The sequence below is a fragment of the Gorilla gorilla genome, chromosome 1, assembly GCF_029281585.2.
Source record: "Gorilla gorilla gorilla isolate KB3781 chromosome 1, NHGRI_mGorGor1-v2.1_pri, whole genome shotgun sequence".
Lineage (NCBI taxonomy): Eukaryota > Metazoa > Chordata > Mammalia > Primates > Hominidae > Gorilla > Gorilla gorilla.
The window spans coordinates 211050150-211075287 of NC_073224.2; the positions used below are offsets into that span (position 1 = coordinate 211050150).

A 25138-nucleotide genomic window follows, 5' to 3' on the forward strand; every position below is an offset into this window, starting at 1 on the left:
AGGCAGGTGGATCACCTGAGGTAGGGAGTTCGAGACCAGCCCATGACCAACATGGGGAAACCATGTCTCTACTAAAAATACAAATATCAGCCGGGTGTGGTCGCGGGCACCTGTAATCCCAGCTACTTGGGAGGCTGAGTAACAAGAATCGCTTGAACCCAGGAGGCGGACGTTGCAGTGAGCCAAGATCACACCACTGTACTCCTGCCTGGGTGACAAGAGCGAGACTCCATCTCAAAAAAAAAAAAAAAAGGCCAGGCATGGTGGCTCACGCCTGTAATCCCAGCACTTTGGGAGGCAGAGGCAGGCAGATCATGAGGTCAGGAGATTGAGACCATCCTGGCTGACATGGTGAAACCCCGTCTCTAAAGAAAATACAAAAAAATTAGCTGGGCGTGGTGGCAGGTGCCTGTAGTCCCAGGTACCTACTCAGGAGGCTGAGGCAGGAGAATGGCGTGAACCCAGGAGGCGGAGCTTGCAGTGAGCTGAGATCGCACTACTGCACTCCAGCCTGGGCAACAGAGCGAGACTCCGTCTCAAAAAAAAAAAAAGAAAAAAAAAGAAAAGTTAGGTGATTTGCCTAACATCGCAGCTTAAACTAGGTCTGTCTGATGCCACTGTCCTCTACTACGTACTGCTTTCATATCACTCTCAGGAAAGTACTTTGGAAATGATGTGAATGAGTAATATTAATATCTGTCCCAAGACCTCAGGGAAAGGTTGTCCTGACTACTTCTGATAATAGCCCTGGGACATTCAGGGAGAGACCCACTGATCTGGCCTCCCATGACCCTCTCCAACCCTATTCTCTTACCAGCTGGAATGAGCCTAATGACCCTGATCCAGCAAAGCCTCAGCTCACTCAGCCTTAACCCACTAATTCTCTCTTACTAGGGGAGGGAACCCTCAAGGCGTAGAGGGTTTTCCAAGAAACAGGCTCTGTGCCACCTACTAGCTGACAGTCTTCTAAAACTGGTAAAGTCAGCCTGGTCCAACCCTCACTTGACAGAGGGACAGGGCAGAAGGGGAGATATAAGGAAGCAGGGGTATTGGGGGCACAGAAATTGCCAGGTTTGACTTGCTCCAAGACCCTCCAAAGCTGCTACTATAGGACAGGTTCTGAGCCGGCCAGCCAGCATTTGACTAACCTCAGTTTCCAAGACTTCCGGTGACTGGGAGCACTTTAGTGGGGAAGAAATTGAGAAATTGGGGCCACGCACAGTGGCTCACGCCTATAGTCCCAACACTTTGGGAGGCCGAGGCAGGTGGATCAGTTGAGGCCAGGAGTTCGAGACCAGCCTGGCCAACATGGCGAAACCCTATCTCTACTAAAAATACAGAAAATTAGCCGGGCGTGGTGGTGGGCGCCTGTAGTACCAGCTACTCTGGAGGCTGAGGCAGGAGAATCACTTGAACCTGGGAGGCAGAGGTTTCAGAGAGCCGAGATCGTGCCACTGCACTCCAACCTCCGCAACAGAGCAAGACTCCGTCTCAAAAAAAAAAAAAGAAAGAAAGAAAGAAAAAGAAAGAAGTCATAAGAGAGACTGCAAATAAGTTGCAGCCTTAGTTCCACAATAAATTCGCTGTATGACTCTAGGCAAGTCACCTACCCTTCATCAGCTCAGCTGCCACAACAAAATGCCATAGATTCGGTGGCTTAAACACAGAAATTTATTTTCTCACAGTTCTGGAGGCTGGAGTCAGAGATCAGACATGGCCACGTTCTGGTGAGGGTGCTCTTCCTGGCTGGCAGATGGTCACCTTCTTGCTGTGTCCTTACATGGTGGAGAGACAGCAAGCTTTCTGGTTTTTTTTTTTCTTTTTTTTTGAGACCTAGTCTTCCTCTGTCGCCCAGGCTGAGTGCAGTGGTGTGATCTCGGCTGACTGCAACCTCCACCTCCCGGGTTCAAGCGATTCTCCTGCCTCAGCTTCCCGAGTAGCTGGGATTACAGGCACATACCACCAGGCCCTGCTGATTTTTGTATTTTTAGTAGAGAGGGGTTTTTGCCATGTTGGCCAGGCTGGTCTCAAACTCCCAACCTCAAGTGATCCACTTGCCTGGACCTCCCAAAGTGCTGGGATTCCAGACATGAGCCACTGCACCCAGCTGATGTCTCTTCTTTTTGAGACATAGTCTTGCTCTGTCGCCCAGGCTGGAGTGCAGTGGCGCAGTCTCGCCTCACTGCAACCTCCATCTCCCGGGTTCTAGCTAGTCTCATGCCTCAGCCTCCCAAGTAGCTGGGATTACAGGCTCCCACCACCACGCCTGGCTAATTTTTTTTTTTTTTTTTTTGAGACAGAGTCTCGTTCTGTCGCCCAGGCTGGAGTGCAGTGGCATGATCTCAGCTCACTGCAAGCTCTGCCTCCCAAGTTCATGCCATTCTCCTGCCTCGGCCTCCCAAGTAGCTGGGACTACAGGCGCCCCCCACCATGCCCAGCTAATTTTTTTGTATTTTTAGAGACGGGGTTTCACCATGTTAGCCAGGATGGTCTCGATCTCCTGACCTCGTGATCCACCAGCCTTGGCCTCCCAAAGTGCTGGGATCACAGGCATGAGCCACCACGCCTGGCCAATTTTTTGTATTTTTAGTAGAGACAAGGTTTTACCATGTTGGCCAGGCTGGCCTCAAACTCCTGACCTCAGGTAATCCACCCGCCTCCGCCTCCCAAAGTACTGGGATTACAGACATGAGCCACCGCGCCTGGCCTTGGTGTCTCTTCTTATAAGGGCACTAATACTGTCATGAGGGCCCCACCCTCATAATCTCATCTTATCCTAATTACTTCCCTGATTAATTACTCCATTTCCAAATACCATTACCTTAGAGGTTAGAGCTTCAATATAAGAAAGGAAGAAGGGTCAAATGATGTGGAGAATGCAAAGGGTTCTGCAGATTACAAAGCCCCATACTACACTAAGTATGATTTTTATTTTAAATCTGCTAGCAACCAACCAGAAAGAATCCTCAACCTCAAGGTAAAAGCCTCCCTGGAAGTGGGGACACAGTGGTCCCGCCTTTCTTCATCCATCACACATTTATTGGGCACTGGGGATCCTAGCACGAATGAGTCCAGTGGCTCTATAATAACAGCCATCATTATGATCCCATACTTGAGTGATGGCAAGAAAAAGTTTAAAAAAAAAAAAAAAAGCTGGGCCGGGCAAGGTGACTCACGCCTGTAATCTCAACACTTTGGGAGGGTGAGGCAGATGGATCACAAGGTCAGGAGTTCAAGACCAGCCTGGCCAAGATGGTGAAACCCTGTCTCTACTGAAAATACAAAAATTAGCCGGGTGCAGTGGTGGGTGCCTGTAATCCCAGCTACTCGGGAGGCTGAGGCAGGAGAATCACTTGAACCCAGGAGGTGGAGGTTGCAGTGAGCCAAGATCTCACCACTGCACTCCAGCCTGGGCAACAGAGTGAGACTCTGTCTCAAAAAAACAAACAAACAACAACAAAAAAAAAAACTGGACTTTTGAGGCAGGCCGACCTTGGTTCAAATCAGAACTTCACCACTGAGATGCTATGCGAGTCCAGGTAATTCACTTCCCCTCCCTTCCTTTTCTATAAAGTGGAGCTAATATGTGCCAACCATTACACCAAGTGTTTTATATACAATATGTCACTGAACCTTCACAACACCCCCTTGAGGAAGATATGACTATAATTTCCATTGTACAGATGAAGAAATAGAGTCTCAGGCCAGGCATGGTGGCTCATGCCTGTAATCCCAGCACTTTGGGAGGCTGAGGTGGGCAGATCACCTGAAGATCAGGAGTTCAAGACCAGCCTGGCCAGTGAAACCTTGTCTCTACTAAAAATATAAAAATTAGCCGGGTGTGGCAGTGGGCCCCTGTAGTCCCAGCTACTCAAGAGGCTGAGGCAGGAGAATCGCTTGAACCCAGGAGGCGGAGGTTGCAGTGAGCTGAGATCACACCACTGCACTCCAGCCTGGGCAGCAGAGTGAGACCTTAGCTCAAAAAAAAAAAAGAAAAGAAAAGAAAAGAAAAAGAAATAGAGTCTCAGATAAGTGAAAAACTTGTCCAAGATCACCCAGCTAGTAAGTATCAGAGTTAGAATTCAAACCCACATCTGCCTGGCCCTGTTGCTAGTATTCTTTTTACAGATTGCCTACATTTCCATGATGGTCATTATCATAATACCAGCAAACATGTGCAGAGTACCAGCTAAGTGCCTAAGTACTTTAACTGCATTCTCTTATTTAATTCTCGCAACAACCCTGTAGAGTGGGTACTATTTTAGCCCCATTTTATTGCTTTGGGAACTGACGTCAGAGAGGTGAAGTGATTTGCCCAGTGTCACACAGCTAGGAAGGGGTATGGTTGGGAAGCCAGCTGTGTGTGAGTCCAGAACCCAACTCCTTGCTCAAGACACTATCTTGCCTCTCTTTCCTAGTGAGGTCAAGTAGGCATCTTTATCTCTGTTTGACAGGTGAGAGAGCTAAGGCCCAACAAGAGGCAGTGACATGCCTAAGAACACACAGAAAGTCAGTAGCTACACAGCCACTTAAGCTCAGGCTCCTGAGTCTCAAACCCAGGATAATTTCCTCCACTTATAATCTTGAGCATCAGAAAATGCCCCTGTCCACTGGATATTTGGAAACCCTACACCTAGCTCCCCTGAAGGTGTGAGGAACCCCCTCTGTACCAGGCCAGGCATAGAGACCCAGGTGTGTTGTGGGAAAACATTGCAGGATACTGTCCGGGGAAAATAGCAGTTGAGCTGGTGACCCATGTGCCCCTAGCTTTGGGCACCTCTGTCTTGGTCTCCCTAAATCATGGACCCCGAGCTGGGAAGGGGAAAGTTCCAGAGGAAGCTGCTCCAAGCCTGGCTCCCAGTGTCTAGCACAGCTCTCTGCTATGATTTCTGCTGAAAAACAAAAAGCTCAATCCTCTAGGCCTAAGTGCTAATTACCAATAATGACATAATAACCATTGCGGACCCAACAGCCAAACAGCCCCAACTAGAAATTCTGCAAAGCTCAGGCTCCGGAACAAAAGATTTGGGCACTCCAATTGAAACTGATGCCCTGGCAGAAAATATCAGAAGCAATCAGAAGCAAAAGAGCCTCAGGGTTGACCCAGCTAAAGTATGATCTGACAAATGGAAAGGATGATGACCACTCACTTTTTCTCTCATTCACACATTTATTGAGATTCTACTGTGTGTTCAAAATATTCCTAGATCCAGAGAGAATAGGCTTCATATAGTCATCAGTTTACACCCCAAATATTTACTGAGCACTTCCTATGCACCACGCACTGTTCTAGGTACAAGGGATATAACGCTGAATAATATAGACAAAAATCACCATCATCACAGAGCTTACATTCCAATGGGAGGAGAGACAATAAACAAATAATAAAATACAGTATGTCAAAGAGTCATAAGTGCTATGGATAAAAATAAGCAGACAGTGCTAAGGTTAGAGGACAGAAAGGTGTTACAATTTTAAGTAAGAAGTCAGGAGGCCGGGTGCGGTGGCTCACACCTGTAATTCCAGTACTTTGGGAGGCTGAGGTGGGTGGATCACCAGAGGTCAGGAGTTCGAGACCAGCCTGGTCAACATGGCGAAACCCTGTCTCTACTAAAAATACAAAAATTAGATGGGCGTGGTGGCGGGTGCCTGTAATCCCAGCTACTCAGGAGGCTGAGACAGGAGAATCCCTTGAACCTGGGAGGCGGAGATTGCAGTGAGCCAAGATCGCACCACTGCACTCCAGCCTGGGCAACAGAGCAAGGCTCCATCTCAAAATAATAATAATAATAATATAAAAATAGGCCGAGTGCAGTGGCTCACGCCTGTAATCCCAACACTTTGGGAGGCTGAGGCTCGCGGATCATGAGGTCAAGAGATCGAGACCACCCTGGCCAACATGGTGAAACCCTGTCTCTACTAAAAATACAAAAATTAGCTGGACGTGGTGGCGCACGCCTGTAGTCCCAGCTACTCAGGAGGCTGAGGCAGGAGAATCACTTGAACCCAGGAGGTGGAGGTTGTAGTGAGCCGAGATCATGCCACTGCACTCCAGCCTGGCGACAGAGCAAGACTCTGTCTCAAAAAGTAAATAAATAGCGGGGTGCAGTGGCTCACGCCTGTAATCCCAGCACTTTGGGAGGCCAAGGCGGGCGGATCACAAGGTCAGCAGATCGAGACTATCCTGGCTAACACAGTGAAACCCCATCTCTACTAAAAATACAAAAAATTAGCCGGGCTTGGTGGCAGGCGCCTATAATCCCAGCTACTGGAGAGGCTGAGGCAGGAGAATGGCATGAACCCAGAAGGCGGAGCTTGCAGTGAGCTGAGATCTCACCACTGCACTCCAGCCTGGGTAGCAGAGCGAGATTCCGTCTCAAAATAAATAAATAAATAAAAAGATAGGAAAGGTCTTATTGAGAAGGTGACATTTAAACAAAAAATTTAAAGAGATGAGAGAACAAGCTACAAAAGTGTTTGGGGGTAGAGTGTTCTGGGCCAAAGGACTAGCAAGTGCAAAGTCCCTGGGGTGGAAGTGTGCTTGACCGACTTGCCTGGGATCATGCCTCTAGTCATTAACAGCTGAGGGGCCTAGTGGGAAAGGAATCAGACACAGACAGACTAGTGCACTTAAACTCTCTTTAGCCTCAGGACAGCCCGGGAGGTAACATTTTGCCCACTATTCTCACCATTTTACAAACAAAGGCATGAGACCAACAGAAGAGAAGTAAATGATCCAGCCAGGCATAGTGGCTCATGCCTGTAATCCCAGCACTTTGGGAGGCTGAGAGGGGCAGATCACTTGAGGTCAGGAGTTCAAGACCAGCCTGGCCAACATGGTGAAACCCCAACTCTACTAAAAATACAAAAATTAGCCTAGCATGGTGGTGCATGCTTGTATCCCCAGCTACTTGGGAGGCTGAGGTAGGAGGTTTGCTTGAACCTGGGAGGCAGAGGTTGCAGTAACCCGAGGTCATGCCACTGCACTCCAGCCTGGGTGATAGAAGGAGACTCCATCTCAAAAAAAAAAAAAAAAAAAGAAGAAGAAGTAAATGATCCCACATCACACAGCTAGAATAGGCAGCTCTGTCTGACTCCACCTTTCTACTGCTAGTCTCTGGCCTATCTGTGGAAACTCTAAATATTTATTGAATGAATGAATAACTCAATCAATCCTGTACATTTCTCAAGTCCTTCCTTCTCAATGAGCTCTTTTATGACTTCTTATTATCTCTACCGATCATAGAATAACGATGACAAAAACGACAATAATAATTGCAACATGTCTGTCAGCTACGGACTGAGTACTTCATATAAATTATTTAATTTAGCCCTTAAATAATCCTATGAGAAGATGCTAATATTTTCCCCATGTTATAGGGGAAAAAACTGAAGCTCACTTAGGTAAAACAACTTGCTAGAGGTCTCACAGCTGGTAAGGGGTGAAGCTGGGATTTAAACCAAAGTCTCTCTGCTCACAAATCCCTACTTTTAATCCTGTAGTATTAGTAGAAACCTCTGACCTCAATCCATCCCCTCCCTTTTTTAAATCAGAAAATGAAGGCTCAGGAAGGGTAGGTAATTTGCCCAAGATCTCACAGCGTGGAGAGCTAGGAGGGCTGGTGTTCCTTCCACTCTACCATTTTTGGGGCTGTGAACCAGGTTTTCTCTTTTAGGCCTATTTCCCACCATCTGTGGAAGTCTTCAAGTCATCCTAGCTCCCGAGGATGGTTCCAAGGAGTTCACAGTCCATCACTTTCCCCCCCAGCCTAAGCCTGGATGGCATGGGGCCCTTCCTACTCTCTGCTTTTCTTGAGTGCCTGCAGTGGCATCATCAGAGGCTGCAGAAGGGAAACTGTCTTGGGTGGGGCTAGAATGTCCCAGGAAAGGGGGAAGAGGGGAGGGAAGCATAACAGATGCTGAGCCTCCTGCTTTAAAACTGGCTTATCAGGTGTCATTTGTTCAACAGAAATCATAGCAGATATTCCAAGTCCCTAGATCAGGAAGGGGAAGGGCAGAAGAAGTTTTTAAGAGGCAGCAGCTCTAACAGTAGCTTCCTGCCACTGAGGACTCACTAGGTGCTTTCTGTACATTATTGCCGATCCTTATGGTAAAATCGGTGCCACTCTACAGTGCAGAAAACTGAGGCTCAGAGAGGTAAAGTGACAGCCAAGGCCACTGCACCACATGCATTATGAGACAGTGCACAGAGGGTCTGGAGACCTGGGCTTCTACTGTGTGATCTTGCACTGACAGACACTTGCTTTGATCTGAGGTCCGTGTCTGTTCCATAAGGGACTTGGTGGCTAGCGTCTGTTGCATGATCCAGAAGGCTGAGGGATCCAGCTCTACCCTGACCACTGGACCTCCAGAAATACTGAACATCACACTCTTCTGCAAGCACCAGAAAAAAAGGGCTTCCTTATCCACTCCCAGAGGAAAAAAAAAATAAAGCTATCTATTTTCTAAATATGTGTCCTGTTTCAAGGCTGCTGCTGGCTTTGGCCTCCAGCCAGGGCAGGGCATCTAGTGCAGGGGGTGGGAGAGTGCCCAGGCCTCAGGACTGAGAATCCTGGGGCCCAAGGCCAAGGCAGGCAAGGGGCAGGAGGGGAGCCAGCTTGGCAGTGGGCCAGGACCCCTCTGAAGACTTGGGCTTGTTTCTTAATCTTTTCCTTCCTTTCTTGGCTAGAACGGGCTGCCAGGAGAGGTAAAGGGGAAGCAGTGGGTGGGGCCAAGGAGACTGAGGAGTCTAAATAATGATGGCTTAATTAGCTCCTGTTTATGGGTGCCCAATACATACAGACACCGGGCCAGGCCATTTGTGGAGATTATCTCATTGAAGCCTCCGCCCTTCTCTGGGAGGAAAGCCTGCTGTTCCCACTTCACTGAGGTGGAAACTGAGATAGACAGGGTATGTGAGTGACTGGAGGCCGCATGGCTTTTCAGTGGCAGGGCTGGCAGGGCAGCCAGGTTATTGACTCCTGAGAGAGGCAGCCACTTGATCTGGCTGGGGTGGTGGAGATGAGGGGAGAAGGTGGGAACTCAAGGGGAGGAGCAGCATGGGAAGGCCCTGGTTGTCTCTCTGAGCAGAACAGGCAGTTGTGAGGGTGCAGGAAGGAGAGGGGAGCCAGTGACATCCCCAAAGGTCTGCCTGACGTGGGCCCTACTTCCCTGACCAGCCTCATCTCCTGTCACTGCCAGCCTTTCCCTTTGTGCTCCAGCCACACCAACGACAGTGCTCATCTATCCTGAGCACAGTATGCAGGCTTGAGCCTTTGCACATGCCATTCCCTGTACCTAGAAAGTTGTTCCTGCCATTGCCTACCTAGAGAGCTCTTACTCATCCTTCAAAGCCCAACCTAGCTCTTTTCCCCTTGATGCCCCTGAGTTAACCACCTGCTCCCCTGGGCTCACTCTGCACATGGCAGTTCGTCCTTAAGGAGCAGGAACACTGAGTGAGTCACCTTTGTGCCCCCAGAACCTAGCCCGTCAGCTCTCAATAAATGTTTACTGTCTGTAGTTGTATTTTATCACTGAATCTTCGAGGCAAGCAAAACAGGTTTTCTTATTCTCACTTTCAAGGCAAGGAAAAGGAGGGCAAGAGAGAGGGAGTGATGGGAGTGCCTTCTTTCTTTCCTTCCTTTCCTTCCCTTCCTTTCTTCCCTTCCCTCCTGTCCCCTCCCCTCCCCTCCCCTCCTCTCCCCTCCTCTCCCCTCCTCTCTCCTCCCCTTCCCTTCCCTTCCCTTCCCTTCCCTCCCCTTCCCTTCCCTTCCTGCCTTCCTACCTACCTACCTACAGGGGTTTCACTTTGTCACCCAGGCTGGAGTATAATGGTGCAATCACAGCTCACTGCAGCCTCAACCTCCTGGGCTCAAGGGATCCTCCCACCTCAGCCTTCCAAGTAGCTGGAATGACAGGCACATGCACAATGCCCAGCTGATTTTTGTATTTTTTTGTAGAGATGGGGTTGCTCCATGTTCCCTGGGCTTGTGTTGAACTCCTGGGCACAAGTGATCCTCCTGCCTCAGCCTCCTAAAATGTTGGGATTACGGGTGTGAGCCACCAGGCCTGGCGATTCCTGGGGTGGCACAGACACTCAGTAACACTGGTAGGTCTAGAACCCAGGGCTTTTCTGCACCACACAGCTCCTGCCTGGCCCCCACCCCAAAGAGGTCTCATCCCTACCAGACCTACCAGGGTCACCACAAGGGACCCCTGAGATAGGAGTGGGTACCCTGGGCCCTGGTGGCCACAGGCCTTGCCCCAGTGTCCAGCTCAGACATAGCTGCTGCCTGGGAAACTGAGGGGAAAGGTAGTGAGAGCAGCTGAATGGCTTTTACCCTCAACCCAGCTCTGCCTCCTCCACCCAGATATGTCCCTCAGCCAGAGACCCCAGTGGGCCCCATTGGCCCCAGGCCCCAAGATCTCCCTCTGGCCCTCTCCTCTCCTCTCTGGCCACTGCAGTTCATTATCACGCCCTGCTGGCTCTGCCTCCTAAACAGACTTCACATCACCCACTGCTCCTCATCCCATGGCACAGTCCCCAGCCCAAGATCTCAGTATCTCTCACCTGGACAGTTCCTCCTGCCCCTGTCCCTGCCCCTCCCTGCTTACTATCCAGTGACTCCCCATTGCCATAGGTCAAGTCCTCATTCATTGTCTTGAGCCTGTCTCTTCAGCTGCATTCCCCCAAGTGCAGGCAGTTGTGTACCTTGGCACATGCAGTTCCTTCCACTAGGAATGTCTTTTTTGCTGCCCTTTGCATAAGAACACCTATTCGATAAAGGTGGAGTTGGTGATTTCTGCATCTTCTTCCCAACTAGACTCCGAGCTCCTGGTGGGGAAGGTGGGGAAGGACTACACAGATTCATCTCTGGGCCCCATGCCCAGCACAGGGCCTGACACAGAGGAAAAGCAGATGACTGGAAAAGGGAGGTACATTCTTACTTCCATGAGGCCACCTCCCTCCCTTCACATGCCTTCAGGGGTCTGTCAGACTAGGCTGCTATCCACCACCCGTCCCCAGAAGTTCCCTCCCAGACCTGGTCTCTTTTGTCCCAAGAGGAACATCTTTATAATCCCCAAATAATATTCATAATTATATTAATAACAATAACCATTGCTACTATTTGTTGAATGCTCACCATGTGCCTCACTATTTAATCCTCACAGGAAGCCTAAGAGGTAGGTAGGTTCTTTTATTTTCCCCATTTTACAGGTAAGAAAACTGAGGCTCCAAGAGGTTAGATATCTTGCCTAAGGTCACACAACTGGTAAACAATAGATGCGAGATGCAAAGTCAGGCCTGTCTGACCCTCAAGCACCAAGCTGTCCAGCCTTCTCCTGTTTTCTATTATCTTTTCTCTTTAAAACTCTTACAGCAGCAGGCCTGGGTGGGGGTGCAGTGTGTGTGCATGAATTTATTTATCCGACAAACACGTCAGTAGCTCCCACCAGCCCTGTACTGGTCATGGGAGATGGACAAAGAGAATTCAGATGTACACTCTACCTCCTTGGGAGAAATATGAGAGTTTCACACTACGAATTTGGGCCTTAGGGCCGGGCGTGGTGGCTCACACCTATAATCCCAGCACTTTGAGAGGCTGAGGCAGCTTGATCACCTGAGGTCAGGAGTTCGAGACCAGCCTGACAAATACGGTGAAACCCCATCTACTAAAAATACAAATATTAGCCAAGAATGGTGGTGCACACCTGTAGTCCCAGCTACTTGGGAGGTTGAGACAGGAGAATTGCTTGAACCCAGGAGGTGGAGGTTGCAGTGAGCCGAGATGGCACCACTGCACTCCAGCCTGGGTGACAGAGTGAGACTCCATCAAAAAAAAAAAAAAAAAAAAAGAATTTGGGCCCTGGAGTGAGCAGGCTTGGGTCTGAGCCCCAGCTGTACCCCCGAAGAACTGTGGGATTCTGGGTGACTCACTTGACTTACCCAGTGCCATGAAGCGGGAATAATAATGCCTGCTTCAGAGGGTCTCCTAGGTCACTAGGAGGAATGCATGAGATAATGTGTCTAAAATAGCACATAACCAGCCCAGCCCATAAGAAATAGCCAATAAATGGCAATAATACACATGATGACTAGCGAGTCCCAGGCTCCCTGGGCCACAGTGGGATGTAATTCTCCAGGGCCCTCCCTACAGTCGCCTCAGCCAGAGCCAAATAGCATTATGGATAATAATGCCTAATCCACCTATTTTCTAATTAAACAATTCTTCAAGGGAGGTGTCTTTTAATAACCCTACTTTACAGGTAAGGCAACCGAGGCAGAGAAGGGGTTACAGAACCAAGTCACACAGCGAGAGTGGCTGAGCTGGAACCTCCACTCAGCTCCTCCCACACCAGGCAGAGCCCAGCCCTTATCCCAGGGCCCTGGCCAGCCTGCTGGGAAGTTCAGGGGCTCCTTGGATTCCAGTCCCAGCTCGGTGAGCAGTTAAAAGTAGGAGAAAAGAGCCAGAAAGAGGAACACATAATCCCCTCCCAGAATCCCAGAATGAGCCCAGGGCTGGGAAGTTACCAAATGGGGCCCTGTGTGGGCTCCTCTCATCAACTCCTTCCCACACCTATGCAGGGAAAGTGTTGTGATATGTACATCACAGATGAGGTCTCCAAGACTCAGGGAAGAGCATGCCTTGTCCAGGGTCACACCTGGACAAGGAAAAGTGGCAGTACTAGAAGGCAGAGTCCCTCCCCATCCCTCCCATTTCTGCCCCAGATCTTCCCAGCTGCCTCTCTCTTCTGATGAAAACTAGAGGCTCTGTCACTCCCTCTCCAGGAAGTCCAGTTGCCAGGCCCCTCTCTGTGCTGATTGATACATGCTTGGTACTTGGCCCCTTACTAAGTTCAGAAGACCCAGAGCTCACTTTACCAGAGCCCTGATCCCCAAGAAAGTCACAGTCTATTGAGCAAATAGGGAATTCACATTCACTGAGCCCCTATCATGCTGGGCCCTTTATATCCATTAGCCATTTAATCCAATACAAAGCACATTGATAGGTATACCATAATCAGTCAGTAAATATCTTCATTCCTTTGGAAACATTCAGTGAGCACCTACTACGTGCTACTATACCCTAGGCGCTGGAGATACAGCACCTGGTGAACAGATGAACAAAAATCCCTGCCCCTGTGGGGCTTACATGAATAAAAGAACAAATATACTTGTGTCCCATAAGTATTCATATTCTTATTTTGCAGACGTGAAACTGAGATGCAAAGAATCACCCACCTGTATGCAACAGAAAAAGGATTCTATTCCAGCCCGGTCTGCCCCAAAGACCTTTGCATTGTATCATGTGACCAAAAAATCAGCACCCAGTGTGTTTAATTGGTAGGCCCTGCTTATGGTAGGATCCTAAAATCACAGAGTGCCCTCTCTCAGCATTTCCACCCCTACCCCCGGGCCTCTCTTTACGCCTCCCAGTGGCCTCAGAGCCACAGGACATGCATTAAAATCAGCTCATGTGGCAGTCATTAAGTCAAACCATTACTCACCCAGAAGCAGCCGTCAGGGTCACGTAGCCAGTCCAGGAGAGGCCGTGGAGCCATCACCGCAGTGGCACATGGAAGCAAAGGACAGCAGTGAGACACACAGCACAGCCAAAGAAAAAGCCCTTTGGGGCCCCTTCTTCAGCCAGGGCCTGAGCCAGGAGGGAACCCTGCCCTCCCTCTGCCTCTGGGGTCTTGCTGGGGCAGACGCCCTAGTCAGCAATAATCTGATAATCCACCCTCAGCTCATCAGGCCTCCAGGGCCCAGCCCACTAGAGGCAGCAGCGTCCCTGTGAACAAACATTAACTGAGCACCTGCTGTGTGCCAGGGGTTGGGGATACAGCCTGAAGAAGACAGACATGGCCCCTGTACTTATGGAGCTTACAATGCAGTGAGGAGACAATCATGTAAATAACTACCGAATTACAACTGTGATGATTGTGTCAAGGAGGAGACTTTTAGAACCTGGGCCAGCCGGGCATGGTGCCTCACACCTATAATCCCAGCACTTTGGGAGGCTGAGGTGGGAGTTTTGCTCGAGCTCAGGAGTTCAAGACCAGCCTAGGCAACATGGGGAAACCCCATCTCTACAAAAAATATGAAAATTGGGTGGGTGTGGTGGAGTCCCAGCTACTCAGGAGGCTTAGGTAGGAGGCTCCCTTGAGCCCAGGAGGTCAAGGCTGAAGTGAGCCGTGATCACCCCATTGTACTCTAACCTGGGCGACAGAGTGAGACCCTATCTCAGAATAAAAGAACCTGACACTTGTAATCCCAGCACTTTGGGAGGCCGAGGCAGGCAAATCACTTGAAGCCAGGAGTTTGAGACCAGCCTGGCCAACATGGTGAAACTCCGTCTCTCCGAAAATACAAAATTAGCCTGGCATGGTGGTGGGTGCCTATAATCCCAGCTACTCAGGAGGCTAAGGCACAAGAATTGCTTGAACCTGGGAGGCAGAGGTTGCAGTGAGCCAAGATCGCACCACTACACTCCAGCCTGGACAACAGAGTAAGATTCTGTCTCAAAAAAAAAAAAAAAAAAAAAAAGAACCTGGGAAAATCCTGACTTCACTATTTATGGCTCTACCTTTTGTGACATTGGGGCCATTTGTTTTGTTTTGTTTATTTGTTTGTTTGTTTGAGACAGAGTTTCCCTCTTGTTGCCCAGGCTAGAGGGCAATGGCGCAACCTCCGCCTCCTTGGTTCAAGCGATTCTCCTGTCTCAGCCTCCCAAGTAGCTGGGATTATAGGTGCATGCCACCGTGTATTTTTGTATTTTTAGTAGAGATGGGGTTTCATCATATTGATCAGGCTGGTCTCAAACTCCTGACCTCAGGTGATCTGCCCACCTCGGCCTCCCAAAGTGCTGGGATTATAGGCTTGAGCCACCACGCCTGGCCTCGTTTTTACTTGTCTATGCCTCATTTATTCATCTGCAAACTGGAGATAGTATTAGTATCCACCTCACAGGGTTGATGTGAGGATTAACATGGGTCAATACATGTAACACGTCTGGAAGGATGCTTGGCACACAGTAAACCATTCAGAAGCGTTTGCTACTATCATTACAGGGGCTGTCGGCATGGGTTTTGGAGGGACCCAGCATGGGTGAGGGGTACCACCTACCTGACAAAGTTGCTGTAGGGGTTAATGATACAATGAGAGGTGAAGTTGAGTACAGTGCCTGGTACTGGCAACTGTGCAATAAATGGTGGTGTTATTCTTTTTTTTTTTTTTTTTTTTTGAGATGGAGTCTTGTTCTTATTGCCCAGGCTGGAGTGCAGTGGCACGATCTTGGCTCACTGCAACCTCCGCCTCCTCGGTTCAAGTGATTCTCCTGCCTCAGCATCCCGAGTAGCTGGGATTATAGGCGCCTGCCACCAACCATGCCCAGCTAATTTTTTGTATTTTTAGTAGAGACGTGGTTTCACCGTGTTAGCCAGGCTGTGTCGAACTCCTGATCTCAGGTGACCCGCCCACCTTGGCCTCCCAAAATGCTGGGATTACAGGTGTGAGCCACCATGCCCGGCCGGTGGTGTTATTCTTAGGGCTTCTCTCCAGCACAACTCCTGGATAAAGCATCTCAACAGAGGAGCTGTCGGAAATGCTCCCATCACCACAAACACAAACCCGGAACTGCAGCTTTGGACTGAAAAATGACCAGCAACCACATTCTCACCTGATTTTACAAATGCCTCATCTCCTTTAACCTTCACAACAAACCAGGAAGTGGACAAAGGAGAAATTGTTACTATTCCCACTTTAAAGATGAGGACAGTTAGGTGAAGGGACTCTCGTGTGTCCTCAGGGGTGCCACTTCACACCTCCAAGCCTAGTTAAGTGGCCAACCCAGGATTCTAGCTCATATCTGCCTGGATTTTGTTCTCCGGGTTTTCCCTTGGTTTATTTCCCTTCAGTCTCTGGGGTACTGGCTGAACAGCCCCAGACAAGCCTTTGAACCTCTCCAACCTCAGTCTCTTCATCTGAAATAGCTATCAAACAGCTGGCCCAAGATCCAAGATGTTCCTGACCCAAACTCTTCCTTCACAGACTCAGTCACTGTCACTCCAAGCCCTCCTCTAACCCTTTATCCTATTGCTGACCTCAGCCACTAACCCAGGGGTCAAGGAGTGTCTACACTCATTTAAGTCCATGCTTTACAGATGGGGCAACTGAGGTCCAAAGTTGGCCACATACCCAAGGTTGCCTTTCAGTGCCCAGTCTTGCAACTGGGCAGTAGCTGGGTGGGGCTGCCCCTCTGGGGAAACCCCTAGTGGGCCCTGGCTGACCTGGAGGTTGCTCCCTCTACCCCTTTCTCTCTATGCTGGCCCCAGGGGCCACCCAACACAGGCAGCACAGCTTGTTCCCCAAATTCCCCAGCCTCAAGATCCCAGAGCTCAGAGCTTGCTCCAGCAGGGGTCAAACAGTTCCACAGGTAAGGGCTGAGCAATGTGGGCACCTCAGTACCCGTGGGGTGGAGGCTCCCACTCTTAGTTAGGTCTGGGCTTTGGAGTTGAACCTAAGTTCAAATCCCAGCTCGGCCACTTCCCAGCTTTGTGACTTTGGTCAAGTCTGTTCAGCTCCCTAAACTCCTGCAAAACAAAGATAATATTTCCCTCATGAGATTGTAAGGATTGAATGAGTTAATGCAGCATATTAAAGGCTTAGAACAGAATGCTGTGCATAGTAAGTGCTTAACAGGCAGTGGCTGTAATTATGATTAGAGAACACAGGCCAAGAACAGGACTTGTGGGCCCGTCATACTCAGCCTTCATCTTGCTCCATCCTATCCCCTCACGTGGGGTGAGAGTAGGGGGTAGACTAAGTCCCAATCTAGGTCCCGAGACTATAGTAATAGGCGCTGGAAGACCCATAGAGACTTTAGACTTATCTCCCCTACTCATTTCACAGAAAGGGAAACTGAAACCCAGGGAGCAAAGTGACTAGCCTGCAGACTATAAAGGAGTGGAATCCCACCCCCTTTAATAAATATCAGAATCAGCCAGGCACGGTGGCTCACGCCTGTAATCCCAGCACTTTGGGAGGCCGAGGTGGGCAGACCACCTGAGGTCAGGAGTTCGAGACCACCCTGGCCAACATGGCAAAATCGTATCTCTACTAAAAATAAAAAAATTAGCCAGGCATGGTGGCAGGAGCCTGTAATCCCAGTTACTCAGGAGGCTAAGGCAAGAGAATCGCTTGAATCCAGGAGGCAGAGGTTGCAGTGAGCTGAGATCATGCCACTGCACTCCAGCCTGGGCAACAGAGTGAGACTCTGTCTCAAAAAAACAAAATAAAATAAAATAAAATAAAATAAAATAAAATAAAAATAAAATAAAATATCAGAATCTAAGGCCTTGGGAAAATTCTGAACTCCCCTATCCCCAGGAACTGTCATACAGGCCCATTCTGCAAACCCCTAACAAATCTCAGGACACCATAACTCTGTGGTGAGCCCTCTGTGAGTATCCTGTTCAGGTCTGTGGCTGGCAGACCTGTATATGGTGCACAGTACGTGCTCAAGAAAGGCTTAGAGAATAACCGAATGAAGCTCGGTTTGGTTCCACACCTGGGCTCAGGATTCCTCTCCAGGAGTCCCTCCTTGCATCTCCCCTCCTCACTCTCACCACCCCAGCCTCTGTCTCACCCTGCAGCCTAGGTTCCATCAGCTGGGCCCAGCCCCAGCCAACAGAGGTCTGGACCTCCATGGGGCCTGCACAGCGTCAGCATCTTCCTAGCCAGACGGATGTTCCTGCCCAGCACGGCCAGCCAGTCTCCTGGCCATGGTCCATTCTGCAGAGAGGGTGCTGGCCCTGCCCTGACAGGGCTCTATCCGCACTGGTCTGGGGAGTAAGGCGGCCTGGGTGGGAGCTTCTGTTGGCACCTGGAGCCTACAGAGGGAGGCCAGCCCTGGTCTAGGAGGTAGAGGGATGGGCCAATCAGGAGACAGCCAGTGTGGCCTCAATGAGTATCACCCATACACCCAGGCACTCCACCCATGCCCCATGTTGCTGAGACCTGGCAGGTGGTGCCTGGCTCTCCTATACATACAGCGGAAACCTCAGGGCTTCCCCACTCCATTCCCTTCTTAAAACACACTACTGGCCTGCTATCAGACCAGCTACTGTTCTGGTCTGCATACACATTGCCTATTTGATGCTGCTTATGCCTGCAAGGTCCGGATTACTGACAAAGTACAAGCCTGGGACTCAGAGAGGTGAAGTGACTCATGCAGGATCACACAGCAGGAAAGTGGAAGGGTCAGGATTCAACCCAGTTCTGCTGTGTGCAGAGCCTACTGGGCACTGGATGTCCCCTTTCCTCCCTCCCTCTGCTCCCTTCAGCTTCTGGCTCCCTTTCTTCTCAAACCTCCTGCCTCCTTGGGCAAAGTTTCTCCTGGCTTAGAATTAATAATTCCCGGCCTGGCGCGGTGGCTCACACCTGTAATCTCAGCACTTTGGGAGGCCGAGGTGGGTGGATCACGAGGTCAGGAGATCGAGACCATCCTGGCTAACACGGTGAAACCCCGTCCCTACTAAAAATACAAAAAATTAGCCGGGCGCGGTGGCGGGCGCCTGTAGTCCCAGCTACTCGGGAGGCTGAGGCAGGAGAATGGCGTGAATCCGGGAGGCGGAGCTTGCAGTGAGCCGAGATCGCGACACTGCACTCTAGCCTGGGCGACAGAGCGAGACTCCGTCTCAAAAGAAAAAAAAGAAGAAATAATAATTCCCACCTCACACCTGCTTTAACGCCTTATTTACAGTTATTTCCGAAGTGTCTGTCTGACACCCCGGAGAGCCTTCAAGGCAGGGAGTGTTCCCAGTAGGTGCTCCTTAGACTTGCGGGTCTGTCATTCTATCTCCACCCTCCTCCCCAACATGCAGAAGTCCCTTGAGCCTCCTCCTGCAGATCCCTTCCCCACCCAGCCTCCTGCCAAGACCATCCTCCAGGCCTGAAACTGGGTGGAGGTAGGGAGCTTGCTAAAGCTCCGGGGCGCGTGCCAGGGCTCTGGCCCCTCCCCAGCCCCTCCCGCTCCCCTTCAATAGCTGAGGACCTGACCCTGACGAGACACTAGGCAGCTCTCACAGGGACTCCCAGTTGCCCTAAGCCCAGCCCCAGCCAGGCTCTGTCCAAGCCTCCTCCTTCTGGAGGAAAGGGCTCCAGAGGCGGAGAAGGGGTCGTCCGTTCCCGGACCCAGGAGCTATGGGTCCTAGAATCATCTTCCCCAACCCTCCTCTCCCCTCCCCACTCCTGGAGCGAGCTCGGGCTCGGGTTGGTCTAGACAGGTCCCTGCCTCCAACTAGCTGGAGAGGAGGGGTCCTGTCCCACCCTGAAGAGGTGGGGCCTGCCGGGAAGTGTAGGTGAGGGCGAGACAATTCTTGAGGAAAGACAGAGGACAGAGACAGGAAGAGACAGCCAAACAGAGACGAGAGATGAGAGATACAGGGAACCCAGAGATGAGAGGGAACCGGAGCCTGAACCGGACAGAGAGACCTGGGAGACCCAGACAGAGGGAAGTCCCCTAGACCAAGCCTGGCAGGGAGGGTGTGGGGCTGGCGCGGCGGCCGGGGGGGCCACCCTGGCGGGCACAGCCGGCGCCCCAGCTGGCGGGTCCCTGGGTCCGGAAACTCAAAGTCAGTTACGTAAGGGCCGGAGCGGGGCGCGGGGCTCCAGGCCCCGGAGCCCTCTCCCGCTGCGAGCCGCCAGCCCGCTCCAGCGCTGCTGCGGGCCCGGCAGGAGCATGCGGGGCCGGGCAAGGCGGGGCTAGGGGGCGGCCGGGGGCTGCGCTGACCTGCAGGGACTCTCCCGCGGACACCGAACGCAGGACCCCCGCCCCAGACAGCCAGGACCGGCCGGACCCGGACGTGTCTAGCTCCGGATCCGAGCTCCCGGACCCCCTCTCCAGACTCCCACGCCCCTCCCTGCACCCTGAACTTTAAGATGCCCAGACTCCTTTGGACCCCAAGTTCGAATTCTGGAATTCGGGACCGCTGGACCCCTCAGCCCTGGACCCTTCGACCCTGGTCTCGCCTCTCCCGGGACGGTCCGAGCCCTTGGGGGTAGGTTCTTCTGTCCCTCACCCCGTCCCTCCCGGGGACCGAGGGTCGCCCCCCAGGTGGTCCAGGCTCACCTGGGCTGGGTGCGGCGGGGACCGGGCCGGACCGCGTTCTGGCTCCGCGCCGCTCTCGCCCTTTAAGAGGTTCCTGCCACTTTGCCCCGCCGGGGCCTCCACCTGCACTGACAGGGCAACTCCATCGTGAGGCCCCGCCCCGCCCGCTAGGCCCTCTGATTGGCGCAGGCAACTGCCGATCAGCGGGGCGGGGAGGGGGAGGCCCGGGCAGAGGAGTGCGAGAGTCGCAGTTGGGAAGGGGCGGGGGCTGCAGGTGTAGCCTCGTCCGGCGGGGACACTGAGCCGGGGGCTGCCTTGATAGACCCCAGAGGTCAGGGGAGGGAAGGGCAGGGAGTTCCTGGATTGACTGGTGTGACGTCATATGACAAAAGTGTGAAGCAATTTGACACGTGGTACTGTTCCTAAGGGTACTAGGTAGAGGGGTTGGTCAGAGGGGATCTAGGGAAGTGACCGTGAGGAGACTCACCTGGATCACCTGTCCTACCACTTGGTCCGGCGTGACCCTGAACAAGTCACTTCTCTGGATCTGAATTTCGTCAACCATAACTCTTACAATGTTTTCCTGAGAATTAGCGATGTAAGTTAAATGTCAAGCATAGGTCTGGTACACAGTAGGCGTTCCGTAAAAGCGAGTTCTGGATCCTGTCATGCCCGCCTTGCCACTCTTCTCAGTGACTTTTCCCCTCCTGATGGTCCACTCCATCAACGCTTCCATGGTCACTGGCCGAAAGGGCTTCCATGGTCACTGGCCGAAGACTCATCCCCTCCCTCCCATTTCAGGCCTGAGCTGGCTTACATATGCCCATGTCAGGAAGCTCACCACCTGGCAGAATGGCCTCTTTCATTTTAAAACTAACCCTGACACTTCAAAAGCTCTTCGTCACAGAATCATAGGATCATAGAATATTCCAGGCCAGAGCACCGTGGAAAACTAACCCTTTCTTTGGACAAATACGGCAAACTGAGGCTCGCTGAGGACAAAGGCCTTCCTCTGAATGTAGTGATCTTCCTACTAAATGGGGTAACTCGACTTCCTGTGTTCCAATCCCCAACGCTGCCACTTCCTAATTGAGTTACTTTGGGTGAGCTACTAACTCTCTCCAAGCCAGTTTCCTCCTCTGCAAAGTGGGGTTAATAAAAGTATTTTCCTCAAGGGTTGTGGCAAGAATTGAATGAAAGAATCCATGTTAAGTGCTAAGAACAGTGCCAGTCCCAGGGTAAGCATGCAATAAGCATTAGCATTTATTATAATTATTGATGTTATTGTTATATTGATACATAACTGAATTAAAGTCATACATTGACTGACTCTCCCCCCACTCCAAATTCACTGAGGACTTCTCTGAATCAGGTCCTGTTTGAGGCTTCAGGGCCCTGGTTCCTGCCTTCAAGGAGCCCATAGTCTAGCAGAGGAGGGTCAGACTGAGCCCTTTGACTGGGGAGATGTTTTCTGATGGAGGGAGGTGGGCTCCAAGGGACTACAGAAGTGTTGGATCCTTCGACCAGAAATCAGGACACTTGAGACCCTTTCAGTCTCTATCCCTGTGAATCCCCTGGGGAAGCCTGGCGCGCGAGCACACACACGCACACACACACACACACACACAGACAACCAGGCTCCCAAGCACATTGATGTACCTTTCACTTGCCTATATCACACCTGCCCACCAGACAGTATTGCCCAGGGGTTATGAGGTAGGGATTTGGAGGCAGGTGAGTCTGGGTTTTGGGCTTTGGGGCAAGGCACCCGCCCCCCACCCCGGGGTAAAATGAGATTAATAATAGTGCTAACTTTATATAGAGCTGTTGTGATGGTTAAATTAGAGTATGTGAAAATATATTTGCAAATAGTAATTAATCTAGTAGTATTTTTTAATTCCTCTCACGCGTACTCTTGCACCCAGGAGAGTGCAGGCTGTGAAATTTTTGATTTGGCCTCTGCAAACAGTGGCTCCTCCCCCAACCCCATCCCCACCCCTGACTCAATCAAAGGGCTAGGGAGAGGAAAACCCCAGCAGTCAGGTGGATGGGGTGATTCTAAAGAGCTGCTGTGGGCCCTGCCCCCTCCCTGCTGGGGCAGCCACGTGGCTCTAGCTCTGTTGGGCTGAGCTGCCTGTGGGTGACTCAGCAGTGCCAGTGCCTGCCCCAGCCTGATAAGAGTGTGTGTGTGTGTGTGTGTGTGTGTGTGTGTGTGTGGTGGCCAGGGAGGGCTCTGCGTTTCTGAATTTGTGCGTGGGGAGTGCATTTGGGAATATGCTTGCGATCCTGTATCTCCTGTTTCTGTGCATTTGTGTATGTGTATGTGTAGGGGGGTGTGTTTTGGTGCCTGTGAGGGTGTGCCCCTGTTTGTGAGTTTATATAGAGGGTGTGAATCTGTGTCTGTCTGTGTCCTATAAACAGGTTGTCCCCTGGGCCTCAGGCCCTGGGACCTAGAGAGCTCTGCCCCGTCCCACGGCCCCTCCACCCAGGCACCTGTGTGTGTGTTTCTCGTTGAGGTGACTTGTGCATTTGTGTGGGTGAAGGCCTTGTGTGGCTTTGTCAGTCACTGAAGCGGGAAAGCTGTCACTCCCTGGACTGCAGGCCCCCTGCCCCACGGCCTCTGCCAGTGACATCATAATCTTCGCCTCCATCCCCAGACTGCAGGGAGCACTTTGCTACCTGAGATGCCCCCATCGGCAGTGACCTCTTGAAGAAGCCACTCACATTTAGCGATCCTGGTTCTTTTACAAGCATTTGCTCATTTTATCTTATTGAATCCTAACAGCCAAAAATGTTCTAAAGAGCTTCTGAGGCTCAGAGAGCTAAAGTGGCAACCCAAGGTCATACTACTCTTTTTTTTTTTTTTTTTTTTGGGACGGAGTCCTGCTCTGTCGCCCAGGCTGGAGTGCAGTGGCGTGATCTCAGCTCACTGCAACCTCTGCCTCCCAGGTTCAAACAATTCTCTTGCCCCAGCCTCCCTAGTAGCTGGGATTACAGGCACAGACCACCATGCCCAGCTAATTTTTTTGTGTGTTTTTAGTAGAGACGGGGTAAGTAATAGAGGGTGTGAAGGTGACAGGCAGGGGGCAGCTTTCCTCCCTCGGCTGAGCATTCAGTTCCCCGGAGCCTGTGGGGCGCTGATAAGCTTGGGGGGTGGAGGAAGGAACCTGTTTGTGTCTCCCCCGCCTCCTCTGAGAAGACCTGGACCTCCAGGAATTCCTTATCCTGTCAGAGCCTGGGCACTCCCACCAGCTTCAGATGGGCTTGAGGTGGGTGATAAAGAAGGCAAGGAACAGACAGGGTGGGGGCGGGGAAGTGCACACGTGGGAGCCTCTGTTCCTTCAGCAGCGCTTCATTGAGCGAATTATTAAAAGTTGAGACTGACAAAGGGGCAGAGAGTCACAAGACCAGGCCACAAGAAATGGTAGAGAGGGAGAGGACGCTCAGGCCCAAGGCAGCGGGTGTGGCCGTTTCGGGTTTGAATCCTGTCTCCACTATTTACGGGGCTTATGACTTCCTCCTAGCCTGTCTCCTCATCAGTCAAAGGAGTTAATGGCTCTCACCCTGCTGCTTTTCCCAGGCCCATGATACTAGAAGGGAAAGGCATTTGCAAAGTGTGGATAATGGATGTTCCTGCTGTTACTCACGGCTTCCTATGAGGAAGATCCTAAAGCAATTGTATGCCCAGAGCCCAGAGGGGAAAATGACTCCATCTGAGGGAGTAAGGAAGACTGCCTGGAGGAGGTGACCTCCCAGCTGGACATTAAGGACTAATTTACTACATGGAAATGAGAGAGGGCATTCCAGGTGGAGGAACAGCCTGCACAAAGGCTTAGAGGTAGGATAGTGAAGGTGTACTCTGGGAACAGAAAATGGTCTGGGATAGTTGAAGGACAGGGTGAATCATGAGACCAAATTGTGGAAGGCTTCAAATGCTGGGTTAAGACACAGGGGAAGAGACATTTGGGGATGGTCAGTGAGTCTTTGAGATAGAGGGGACCAGGGTGTGGCAGTCATTTAGGGGTGGGTAAGGGGACAGTGAAAATCGGTAGGCAGTGGGTCAGCAACCCTTCTCCAGGAGAATGCATTTGAAATTTGGGGCCAGGCACAGTGGCTTACGCCTATAATCCCAGCACTTTAAGAGGCTGAGGCAGGCGGATCACATGAGGTCAGGAGTTCGAGATCAGCCTGGCCAACCATGGTGATACCCTGTCTCTACTGAAAATAGAAAAAAATTAGCCAGACATGGTGGTGGGCGCCTGTAATCCCAGCTACTCAAGAGGCTGAGGCAGGAGAATCACTTGAACCTGGGAGGCAGAAGTTGCAGTGAGCCGAGATTCTACCACTGCACTCCAGACTGGGCAACAGAGTGAGACTCTGTCTCAAAAAGAAAAGAAAAGAAAAGAAAAAAGATAAGAAAATTGGGGAAAATCCTCAGGAAGACATCGAGGTGGGGATGAAGTTGCAGAGCCCTTCCAAGGGAGAGATGGGGGTTGGTAGGGATGGAGAAAAAGCCAAGTCAGACACTGCAGCCCAGGGAGGGGCCCATGTATGGGCGCAGAGGATGCCAACAAATGAACACTGAAGAGCCCTGAAAGGCCTCACTGCCTAGGAGTTCCTCGGCTTTGCCACAGCGTGGGGCAGGGGCCAATCCTATCAGGAGAACCCCTTCCCAGGGGAGGTGACATCTCCAGAAGGCCTTGTTGAAACAGCAATGGCTGTCAATGATTGTTGGTGTATTATATACGTGCCGGGTGCTTCACTGACCTGTTTTCACAAGATAGCCCTATTTTATGGATGAGTTAAATGAGGCAGAGTGCAGTGAGGTGATCTGCTCACTATCACACAGCCAGAACATGACAAGGCCAGGACTTGAAGGCGATACTCGCTGTTTGCAGGGAGGGGCAGGAGAGAGCTGATGGAGGTGTTTGGGGAGAGCTGAGATTCTGGCTATGTGGGACTCTGAAAACTGGAATGAGCAGTTGCCAGGGTGAGGGAAAGACGGTGTCTGCTGCCCCCTCGAGGTC

At 51.2% G+C, this 25138-nt stretch overlaps 1 protein-coding gene across 25 annotated transcripts in view; it reads right to left on the reverse strand.

Annotated features, from left to right (window-relative positions):
• The window catches only part of EPB41 (erythrocyte membrane protein band 4.1), a 233172-nt gene extending 212740 nt beyond the window's left edge, over positions 1–20432 (reverse strand). For 18 of the 25 annotated variants that reach the window (XM_063701076.1, XM_055389794.2, XM_063701072.1 and 15 more), the window contains exon 1: positions 20133–20265. The gene's annotated coding sequence lies outside the window, so the exon portion shown is untranslated. Of the gene's footprint in view, positions 1–20132 lie in introns of all 25 variants that reach the window. The other 7 variants (XM_063701037.1, XM_063701052.1, XM_063701049.1 and 4 more) reach the window with 4 other exon arrangements.
• Positions 20433–25138: the final 4706 nt, after the last annotated feature.